At 47.6% G+C, this 8,571-nt stretch overlaps 1 pseudogene; it reads left to right on the top strand.

The window, feature by feature from the left end:
• Positions 1-4,537: 4,537 nt before the first annotated feature.
• Positions 4,538-6,797, top strand: LOC132654280 (glyceraldehyde-3-phosphate dehydrogenase-like; annotated as a pseudogene).
• The last annotated feature ends 1,774 nt before the right edge of the window (positions 6,798-8,571 follow it).

Below are 8,571 nucleotides of genomic sequence, written 5' to 3'. Positions count from 1 at the left end.
TCCTGTTTGTCTTCTTCCTCCCCCTCCTCCAGGCTGAGGATGTAGCTCAGTTGGTACAGTGCTTGCCTGGCATGCACAAGGATCTGTGTTCCAGCCCCAGAACTATATACACAGAACATGGTGACCCATATTTGTAATCCAAGAATTCTGAAGTGAAGGGGGGTGGGGGTTAGGAGTTCAAGATCATCCTCTGCTACAGCAATTTTGAGATCTGTCTGGGCTACATAAGAGCCCGTCTAAAACAAAACAGTAAGCCTGGTATAGTGAGATAATATTTACTATGGATATTTTTTCGTTTCTTTTTTTTTTTTTCTTTTCCTTTTTTGGTTTTACAAGACAGTGTAACAGAGTCCTGGCTGTAGACTCACTTTGTAGTCCAGGCTGGCTTCAACCTCACAAGAGATCCACTTGTCTCTGCCTTCCAAGTGCTGGGATCAAAGGCGTGGGCCAGCACACCCAGTCATATGGATCATTTTCTTTTCTTTGTGGCTCTGTGCAGTATATGTGTGTATACATGTGAGTGAAGGGTTATATGTGTGCGTGTGTGTGTGTGTGTGTGTGTATGTAGACCAGAAGTTGACGTCAGCAAACTTCTTCTGTCATTCTCTACTTTTATTTATTTATTTATTTATTTATTTATTTATTTATTTATTTATTTAAAGTTTTGAGAGAGGAACTAGCTGTATCAACCAGACTGGCCTCAAACTCACAGAGATCCTCCTGACCATAGCCCGTGACACTGAGATTTACGACCTGCGGCACTGCGCTTGGCCTCACCTTTTTATATTTTCACTGAATCAGGCTCACAAATGCAGCTCAAATAGGGGGCCTGCCAGCCCCGGGGGGGGGGGGGGGTTCGGGCAGCAAAGGGTTAAGAGCACAGCTGACCTGAGGAGAGCCAAGCAAAACACCCAGGGATTGGATGCATTCAACTGAAAGCAGCTGGGGCACTGGGGAGTCTATGAAGGTTGGAGGAGGGAGGACGAAAGGGGCCAGGGCGGAACACTCTCAGAGCTGTGTGCTTTTGAGATAGGGTTTCACGATGTAACTAACCCAGGGTGGCCTGGAACTCTTGGTCCTGTGTCCTGAGTTCTGGGAACACAGGAACACAATGCCATGCCAGCCATTCGTGACCCTGTCAAGATGATTAATGTGGTACTGTGTTGGAAGGGCTAGAACAGGAGGCCGGGACATTGGCCAACCCAAGTTGTGGCAAGTTATGGTCTGTACCTCTTACCAGGGAAGGAAAGCAGATTCCCCCGCCCCTCCTTGCCCTGCCCCCCAGCGGGAAGGGTCTCCCCACCCCCAGGACCTTGGCTTCTCTTTCATGGCTCTACTCCCATCTGGTGGCTGAGAGCGGAACAGCACTGGAAGCCCACCACTTTTACTTCCTTGCTTTGGTCTTCCAGCAGGTGAGGAGGAGGTGGAGGAGCTTCATGGCCAGCTTCCCCAGCATGACCCTGAATTGACCAGCCCCCTCAGAGACCTCGTTGGATGCCAACAGCTAGAGCTGCTGTGACTGTCCTCGCTCCATCGGCTGGACTCCTGTGTCTCCTCATCTGCCTCTTCATGTAGTTCTAGACTCTGACCTGTTCTGTCTTGTGACTCAAGGAAGCCTCTGTCAGCAGATCATACAAGGCCCTGCATGGCTGCCATTCTTGGCTCTGGCAGCTAACTCTTAGCAAAGACCTCCATGGGCCTGAGGAGAAGGCCTATTGAAAGGGTTAGACTTACTTTGTAACCTATATGTCTTCTAAAGCCTATAGTTTTGAAAGGGTTAGGCTAACTTTGTAACCTATATGTCTTCTAAAGCCTATAGTTTTGAGTTTTAGGTCCAGGTTAAGCTAAAGCCTCTTAGGACCTTTCCAGAGAGTAAAGAAATGTGACCCTATCTGTGAGGACAGATATAAAAAAAGGGCAAGCAAGCAATGACCTTCACTCAGCAAAAGGAGGACCAGACCCTTGTCCTTGAGATAGCATTTCTTAGTAACGAACCTAGACTTCTTCTGAGTAGCTTTTGACCTCCAGCCAAGGGCCCACAGCCCTAATCTTCAAGGATGAGCTAACCACCCCCACCTTCAATTGCAGCTGCATCCACATTTGGCAGGATTGGCCAATCTTGAGCACTTAAGACTAGCCAATTATCTTACTTTATAGCTTCCTCATCCAATCCTAAATTGCCAAAACTCCAACTTCAAATTTCCCGCTATTTTTCTTTTAAAAACCTAAAGGCCTTTGTCTCCCGGTGCCACTCTTTGCTGACCAGCAGAAGTGACCCCATTGTACAATGGTTAATAAACCTCTTGCTTTTGCAATGAGTCTTGGTCTGGGGGAGTTTCTGGGAAGGGCGCGATTGAACTCCTGAGCTGTGAGACCCCAGGTCTTACACTATGAAAGTGTCAACTTTGACCCCTTGACCCCACACAGACCAGCCACCCACTTTCTGGACAGAGTTCAGTGAAACCAAACAACAGTTGAGAATTTCTTGAATCTGGCCTGGTCATGGGCCAAAGCTCCACCTGGCTTTCTGGTCAGCTGCTAGTGACAAGCCAAGAGTTGTACTCCTTTTTTTTTTTTTTTTTTCAGGTAGATGATATTTATTTTCGGCATAAACTACATCTCAAAAATATTTTAACTCTTGTGAGGTTTGTTGCCTTATTTATTGGCATAATAATACCTAGCTATCTCAGCTATCTCATAGGATTATTCTGAATAAGAAATGAGTTACAGTATATTTGCCAAACTTTCATATCCCAAAGGCTGAACATGCCTTTTTTTTTTTTTCAATGCAGTTTATTCAGGAACCTTGAACAATCCTCGGACCCTGGGGAAAGCAAGCCCACAGCTTAAATAGCCTCTGGGTAGCCAACCCAGGCGTGCCACGTGGGCAATGCAGATAGGTCCACATACATGGAAGCAAGCCAGATCCTCGGCCTTAGCCAAATGTGGAGTTGTTCGTGACAGAGAGCACTCACCATCGGGAAGGTGGAAGGCGGAAACCAGCTCCATCTTTAAGGCATAGCATTCCGCAGCTCTCTACAGTTCCCCCTTTTTGTTTTAGAGGCATCAGGCAAGAGTAGAGGTCTGATCTCTGATATTAGAAATCCTTTTTTTTTTTTTTTTCTAAGCAAGGTTTCCCTATGTAGAACAGGCTAGCCTGGAACTCACAGAGATTCCTTTGCTTCCTAAGTGCTGAGATTAATGGTGTGGGTCAGCATGCTTGGCCCAAAGAAGGTGAACTTTGTAAGCTTGTTTTTATTTCATGTACATTGTATGTGTGAGGGCGTCAGATCTTGGAGACAGAGACAGTGAGCTGCTATGTGGATGCTGGGAATTGAACCCCAACCCCAGTCCTTTGGAAGAACAACCAGTGCTCTTAACCACTGAGCCATCTCTCCAGCCCAAGTAAGTTTTAGTAAATGTATCTTGTGGGCCTGAAAGTAAAAGTCTGCAATCTCAGCACTGGGAAGATAGGGCAGGAAAGTCAGTCCTTTAAGTGAGTCAATTGGAGGCTAACCCTGGCTGTGTGAGCTCTCACATAGTCTCAAAAAGAATTAGACCAAACAAGTGTATGGGGGTCTCAGGCGTGACTCAGTGATAGAGCAGCTGGCCTTGCCTGTGTGAATCCCTGAGTTCTGTTCCCAGCACCACAGAAAATTGAATCCCATGTATCCAGACTAGGTCTGTGAGTGTGGCTGCAAGCTGTAACAGTTTGGTGCTACTTCTGTCCTGTCCCACCACAAAGCAAGTTTCCCTCCCGCAAGGACCTGACCTAGACCCCTTCGCCAGGAGGATCAGAAGTGGGCTGGGATGCTTGGTGTCCTGGCCTTCCCAGCTGTGGGGAGAGGAAACGGTTGCCTCTGTATATATGGAAATCCGTGGGCAGGTTTATTTGCTGGGAAGTCTGGGCCACTTCCCCTGTGGGCACTTGACAGATGCCCTGGGGGTCAGGAATGGTCTGTTTGAGGGGGACTGAAGCCAGGGAGGAAAACCACTGCAGAGCTGGTGATAAAAGTAGCCTGGCCAGAGAGGGGCCCACTGGGCTGACTAGAGTGTTCTGCAATTAGGCAGTTAGGCCCAGGGTCAGACAGGCCTGATGTGCATCTCTCGTGACTTGATCTTACTGCTGTGGTGTGGTTAATGCTAGAAGAGTCTGCTCTTATCTTTCAAATAGAGACAACAGCACCAAGCGAATAGGGTATTTTGAGGAGTCAAAAGGAGAGACATAAGGAAGATCTTAGTATAGGCTCTGTGTTCTAGGCAGGCTGGCTACTTAGCATCTATCACAGCTGCAGCTTACTCTCCCCTAAATGACAAAGGGACAGCTATGGAGGGAAGGAACCTGTCAAACTTCTATGGAGAAAGGCACAGTAAACAGAAACAAAGGGGCAGATTTAGGTGGCAAAGCCTGACCGGCGCTCTCCCAGCCAGGTGGCCAAGGACGACATCAATGACAAAAATGGTGTTTTCCCTGTGGTCCTCACCCCCAATCCTACAGCCCTAGTGTAATGAGAAGAAAATATCTCAGGCAAGTCTGTGAGATAGAGTCTCACAAAATAACTAGATGAAACTGTGATCAAAGAAAGATGGTTACAAAATAAGGGACTCAGGAACCAGAGATGGCTCAGCACTTGCTGTCAAGCCTGAAGACCTGAGTTCAAGCCAAGGACACAGCAACTTCCACCAGTTGTCCTCTGACCTCTAAACTATCTCAAAAACCAAACAAGGAGCTACACAATTGGCTCCGTGATTAACAACACTGGCTGCTCTTGCGGAAGACCTAGCACCCACATGGCAGCTCACAACTATCTGTAACTCCAATACCAAGGGATATGATGCTCTTTCCTGGACTCCACAGTACCAGACTTGCACACGGTACTCACATATGTCCATTCAGGAAAAAATACTTATCTGTCTGTCTGTCTGTCTGTCTATCTATCTATCTATCTATCTATCTATCTATCTAATAAGAATAAAACTGGGCAGCGGTGGCACACACCTTTAATCCCAGCATTCGGGAGGAAGAGGCAGGCAGAACTCTGAGTTGAAGCTAGCCAAGACTACACAGAGAAACCCTGTCTCAAAAAAAAAACAACAAAAAACAAAAAACAAAAAGAACCCATTAAAACAAAACAAGCAAACTGCGATAAAACGGTGTACTGGGCTCTCTCCTCCTCTGTGTTTCAGAGACAGCCACATCTTCACGTGCAGTGCCAGCCTCATGCCTGAGACATGATGGTGAAGGGCAGAGTGAAGGGATTTGGCCCTATGGGGTGCCTGGTTACCAGAGCCTCCTTCAACTCTGGAACAGTAGAGATTGTTGCCATCAGTGACCTCCTCACTGACCTCATTCAACCACATGGTCTACATGCCCCAGTATGACTCTACCCCTGGTAAGCTGAAAGCACAGTTGAGGCTGAGGATGGAAACCTGTCTGCTGGGGTTGGTCTGGTGCTGTATTCTAATGCTAATTACTGGCCCCCAAAGTCTGGTTGCCACCCAGATGAGCACATTCTCACTTATAGCTGTCTTTGTTGTGTAAGCCTTGCTCTACCTAATTTAAACTTGATTGGTTAATTAAAAAAAGAATGCTGAAGCTTGGGATTTGGCAGTAGAGAGGGAGGTTCCCAGGCCTGGCATCAGGGGATCATGAGGCAGGTAGAGAGAGGAAGAAGGACAGAAGACAGAGTAGGAAGAGCTGATGGAGCAGATCCAGCCCAGGAAGAAGGACCTATTGGAAAGTATCGTGGGTCACGTAGCTGAGAGAGCAAAATAGCTTAAAGGGTTGAGATCTGTCCAACTCCAATGCTTTAAGCTTGTGAATAAATCATAGTCTCAATGTGTGGTTATGTGGGAAAGTTGCTGGTTGAGGAGTAACTAAGACTTTACTAATATATGGGTGAATATTCATTAAAAAAAATTCTTCTGCACTCGTCATCAATGGGAAGGGCATCTCCACCTTCCAGGAGTGAAATCCTGCTGACATCATATGGAATGAGACTGGTACCAAGTGTGTTGTGGGTTCTACTGATGCTTTCACCACCATCGAGAAGGCTGAAGCCCACTTGAAGGATGGCATCGTTATCTCTGCCCCTTCTGCCGATGCCCCCATGTTTTGGTGGGTGTGAACCATGAGAAGTATGGCAGCTCACTCAAGACTGAAAGCAATGCTTCCTGCACCACCAACTGCTCACACCCCTGGCCAAGGTCATCCAGGACAAGTTTGGCATTGTGGAAGGACTCATGACACAAGTTCAGGGCATCACTGTCACCCGGAAGACTGTGGGTATCCCCTCTGGGAAGCTGCCCTGTGATGGCCATGAGGCTACTCAGAACATCATACCTGGAATCAGTGCTGACAAGGCTATGGAGAAGGTCATCTCAGGGCTTAACAAGAAACTCACTGGCCTGGCCTTCCCTGTTTCTACCCTCAATGTGTACGTGGTGGACCTGACATACCTCATGGAGAAAGCTGTTAAGTGTGATGACATCAGGAAGGTGGTAAAGCAGGCATCTGATGACCGAATAAAGGGCATCCTGGGCTACAGTGAGGACCAGGTTGTGTCTTGAGACTTTAACAGTGATGTCCACTCTTCCACCTTTCATGCTGGGGTTGGCATTGCTTTCAATGACAACTTTATTTGCTTGCAGGTGTGTGTGTGTGTTTTCAAGACAGGGTTTCTTTGCGTGGCCTTGGCTGTCCTGGAACTCACTTTGTAGACCAGGCTGGCTTCAAACTTCAATGACAACTTTGCCAAGCTCATTTTCTGATATGACAGTGAATATGGCTAAAGCACCAGTGTGGTGGACTACATGGCCTCCTCCAAGGGCCTGGACCGTCCATCTCAGAAAAAACACAAGAGGCAGGGAGAGGCCCTGGAATGCTGAGGGTCCCCTGCCCCATCCTAGCCCCAACGCTGAGCAGCTCCCCTCACAGTTTCCACCCAAGACCCCCAGAAGAAGGAGGGGGGCTTAGGGAGCCCTACTTTTTTGATACCATCAATAAAATTTACTGCACCCACCTCACCTCCTGTAATCTTTATGTCCTCTCCAGAGTTTCTTCTCCAGTGTTATTTAGGAAACAACAAGGAAAAGAATGTTTGCACGTGATCATTACAGACACAAGGATCCCAGGCCTCACTATAGAACACACATCAGCAATAAGACAATACGTTTGCTCTTGGTTGACGGAAGCCATGGGTGTGCAAGCTGCAGGTACAGAGGGCTGCGCACACGTGCACATGAAGGAATGTCAGAAAATGCTCCAGCCTGTAACCTGGCACGCACCTCCCTTTCAAGGGCAAAGTATAAGAAAGATGGGGCCTTCACCTGAGCTGTGTGGGCGAGTACGCCTTTGAGGTTATGTTGAGGTTTGCTTTCATTCCACTTTGCCCTGCACCCATCCCCTACCCTTGCCACCTGCTTGGCCTTTGCCTGCACTGTCTCCTGAGAAAGCAGATGCAGGGGATAGACAAGACATTACTCAGCTTCTGTTTTTATTTTATTTTGATTTGCTGTTGTTTTTATTTGTTTTGGTTGGTTGGCTTTTGAGACAGATTCTCACTATGTAGGGCTGGCTGGCTTTGAACTTGTTTCAGTTCTTCTGTGTCTGCCTCCAAAGTTTGATTAAAGGTGTGAACCATGGAATTTAGCTTTGTTATTTTTATTTTCAGGTGTGTGTGTGTGTGTTTGTGTGTGTGTGTGTGTGTGTGCACTCATACATGAGTACAGGTGTCCAGGGAAGACAGAAGAAGGCATTCGATCACCTGGAGCTGAGTTATCATTTGTTGTGAGTTGCCCAAGATGGATGCTGGGAACCAGGCTTCAGTTCTCTGCAAGAATAGTACAGGCTCTTAACAGTGAGCCTTCTCTCTAGCACATTAGTTTCTTTTTTGATTGGTTTTGTTTTTGGATTTCTTAATTTCTTATACTACATTTACTTCTGGGGTACTTTTGTGCCACAGTGCATTGTAGAGGTCAGGGCACAAGTTCCTGGAGTTCATTCTCTCTCTATCTTGTGTGTCACAAGGATCAGACTCAGGCCATCGCACTTGGCCGCAAGTGCCATCTTGCCAACCTCTGTGTGAACCTTTGAATGCCTAACTTTACCTCTGGCTTCCAAAGCAGACTTTTCCATGCCCAAACAAGAACACTTTGGGCACAAGCTGCCTCCAGAGGAGCCTTTGAAGGAAAATGAGATGCAGATGCCACAGAGGGCTCACTGCCCAAGATTTGAGCAGCTGCCCAGGGTGGGGAATGTGAGTGGGTGTGTGGAGAGGCTGGCCCCTTTCCCTATATCCAGCTGCCAGGTGGCCTGCTATGCTCCCAAGACCACTATCCCTCAGACCCATCTCCTCAGGTTCTGCCTCCTCAGGAACACAGGGTGCCTAATGCTTCAAGAGAGGGTCTTAAATGGGTCTAATTTAATACTAGACTGATTGGGAGACTGGGTCTGGGCTCTTGAAACTCAGAAAGCTTCAGGGGCGCCCCCTCACCACCCTTGCACCCTATGGAAGCAAAAGTGGCCTCAGGCCCCCTGGAACTAGAAATTTAGGTGGTTGTGAGCAACCG

The sequence above is a fragment of the Meriones unguiculatus genome, chromosome 1 (assembly GCF_030254825.1).
Source record: "Meriones unguiculatus strain TT.TT164.6M chromosome 1, Bangor_MerUng_6.1, whole genome shotgun sequence".
NCBI classification, from domain to species: Eukaryota; Metazoa; Chordata; class Mammalia; order Rodentia; family Muridae; genus Meriones; species Meriones unguiculatus.
This window is presented reverse-complemented; position numbering and strand designations above follow the sequence as displayed.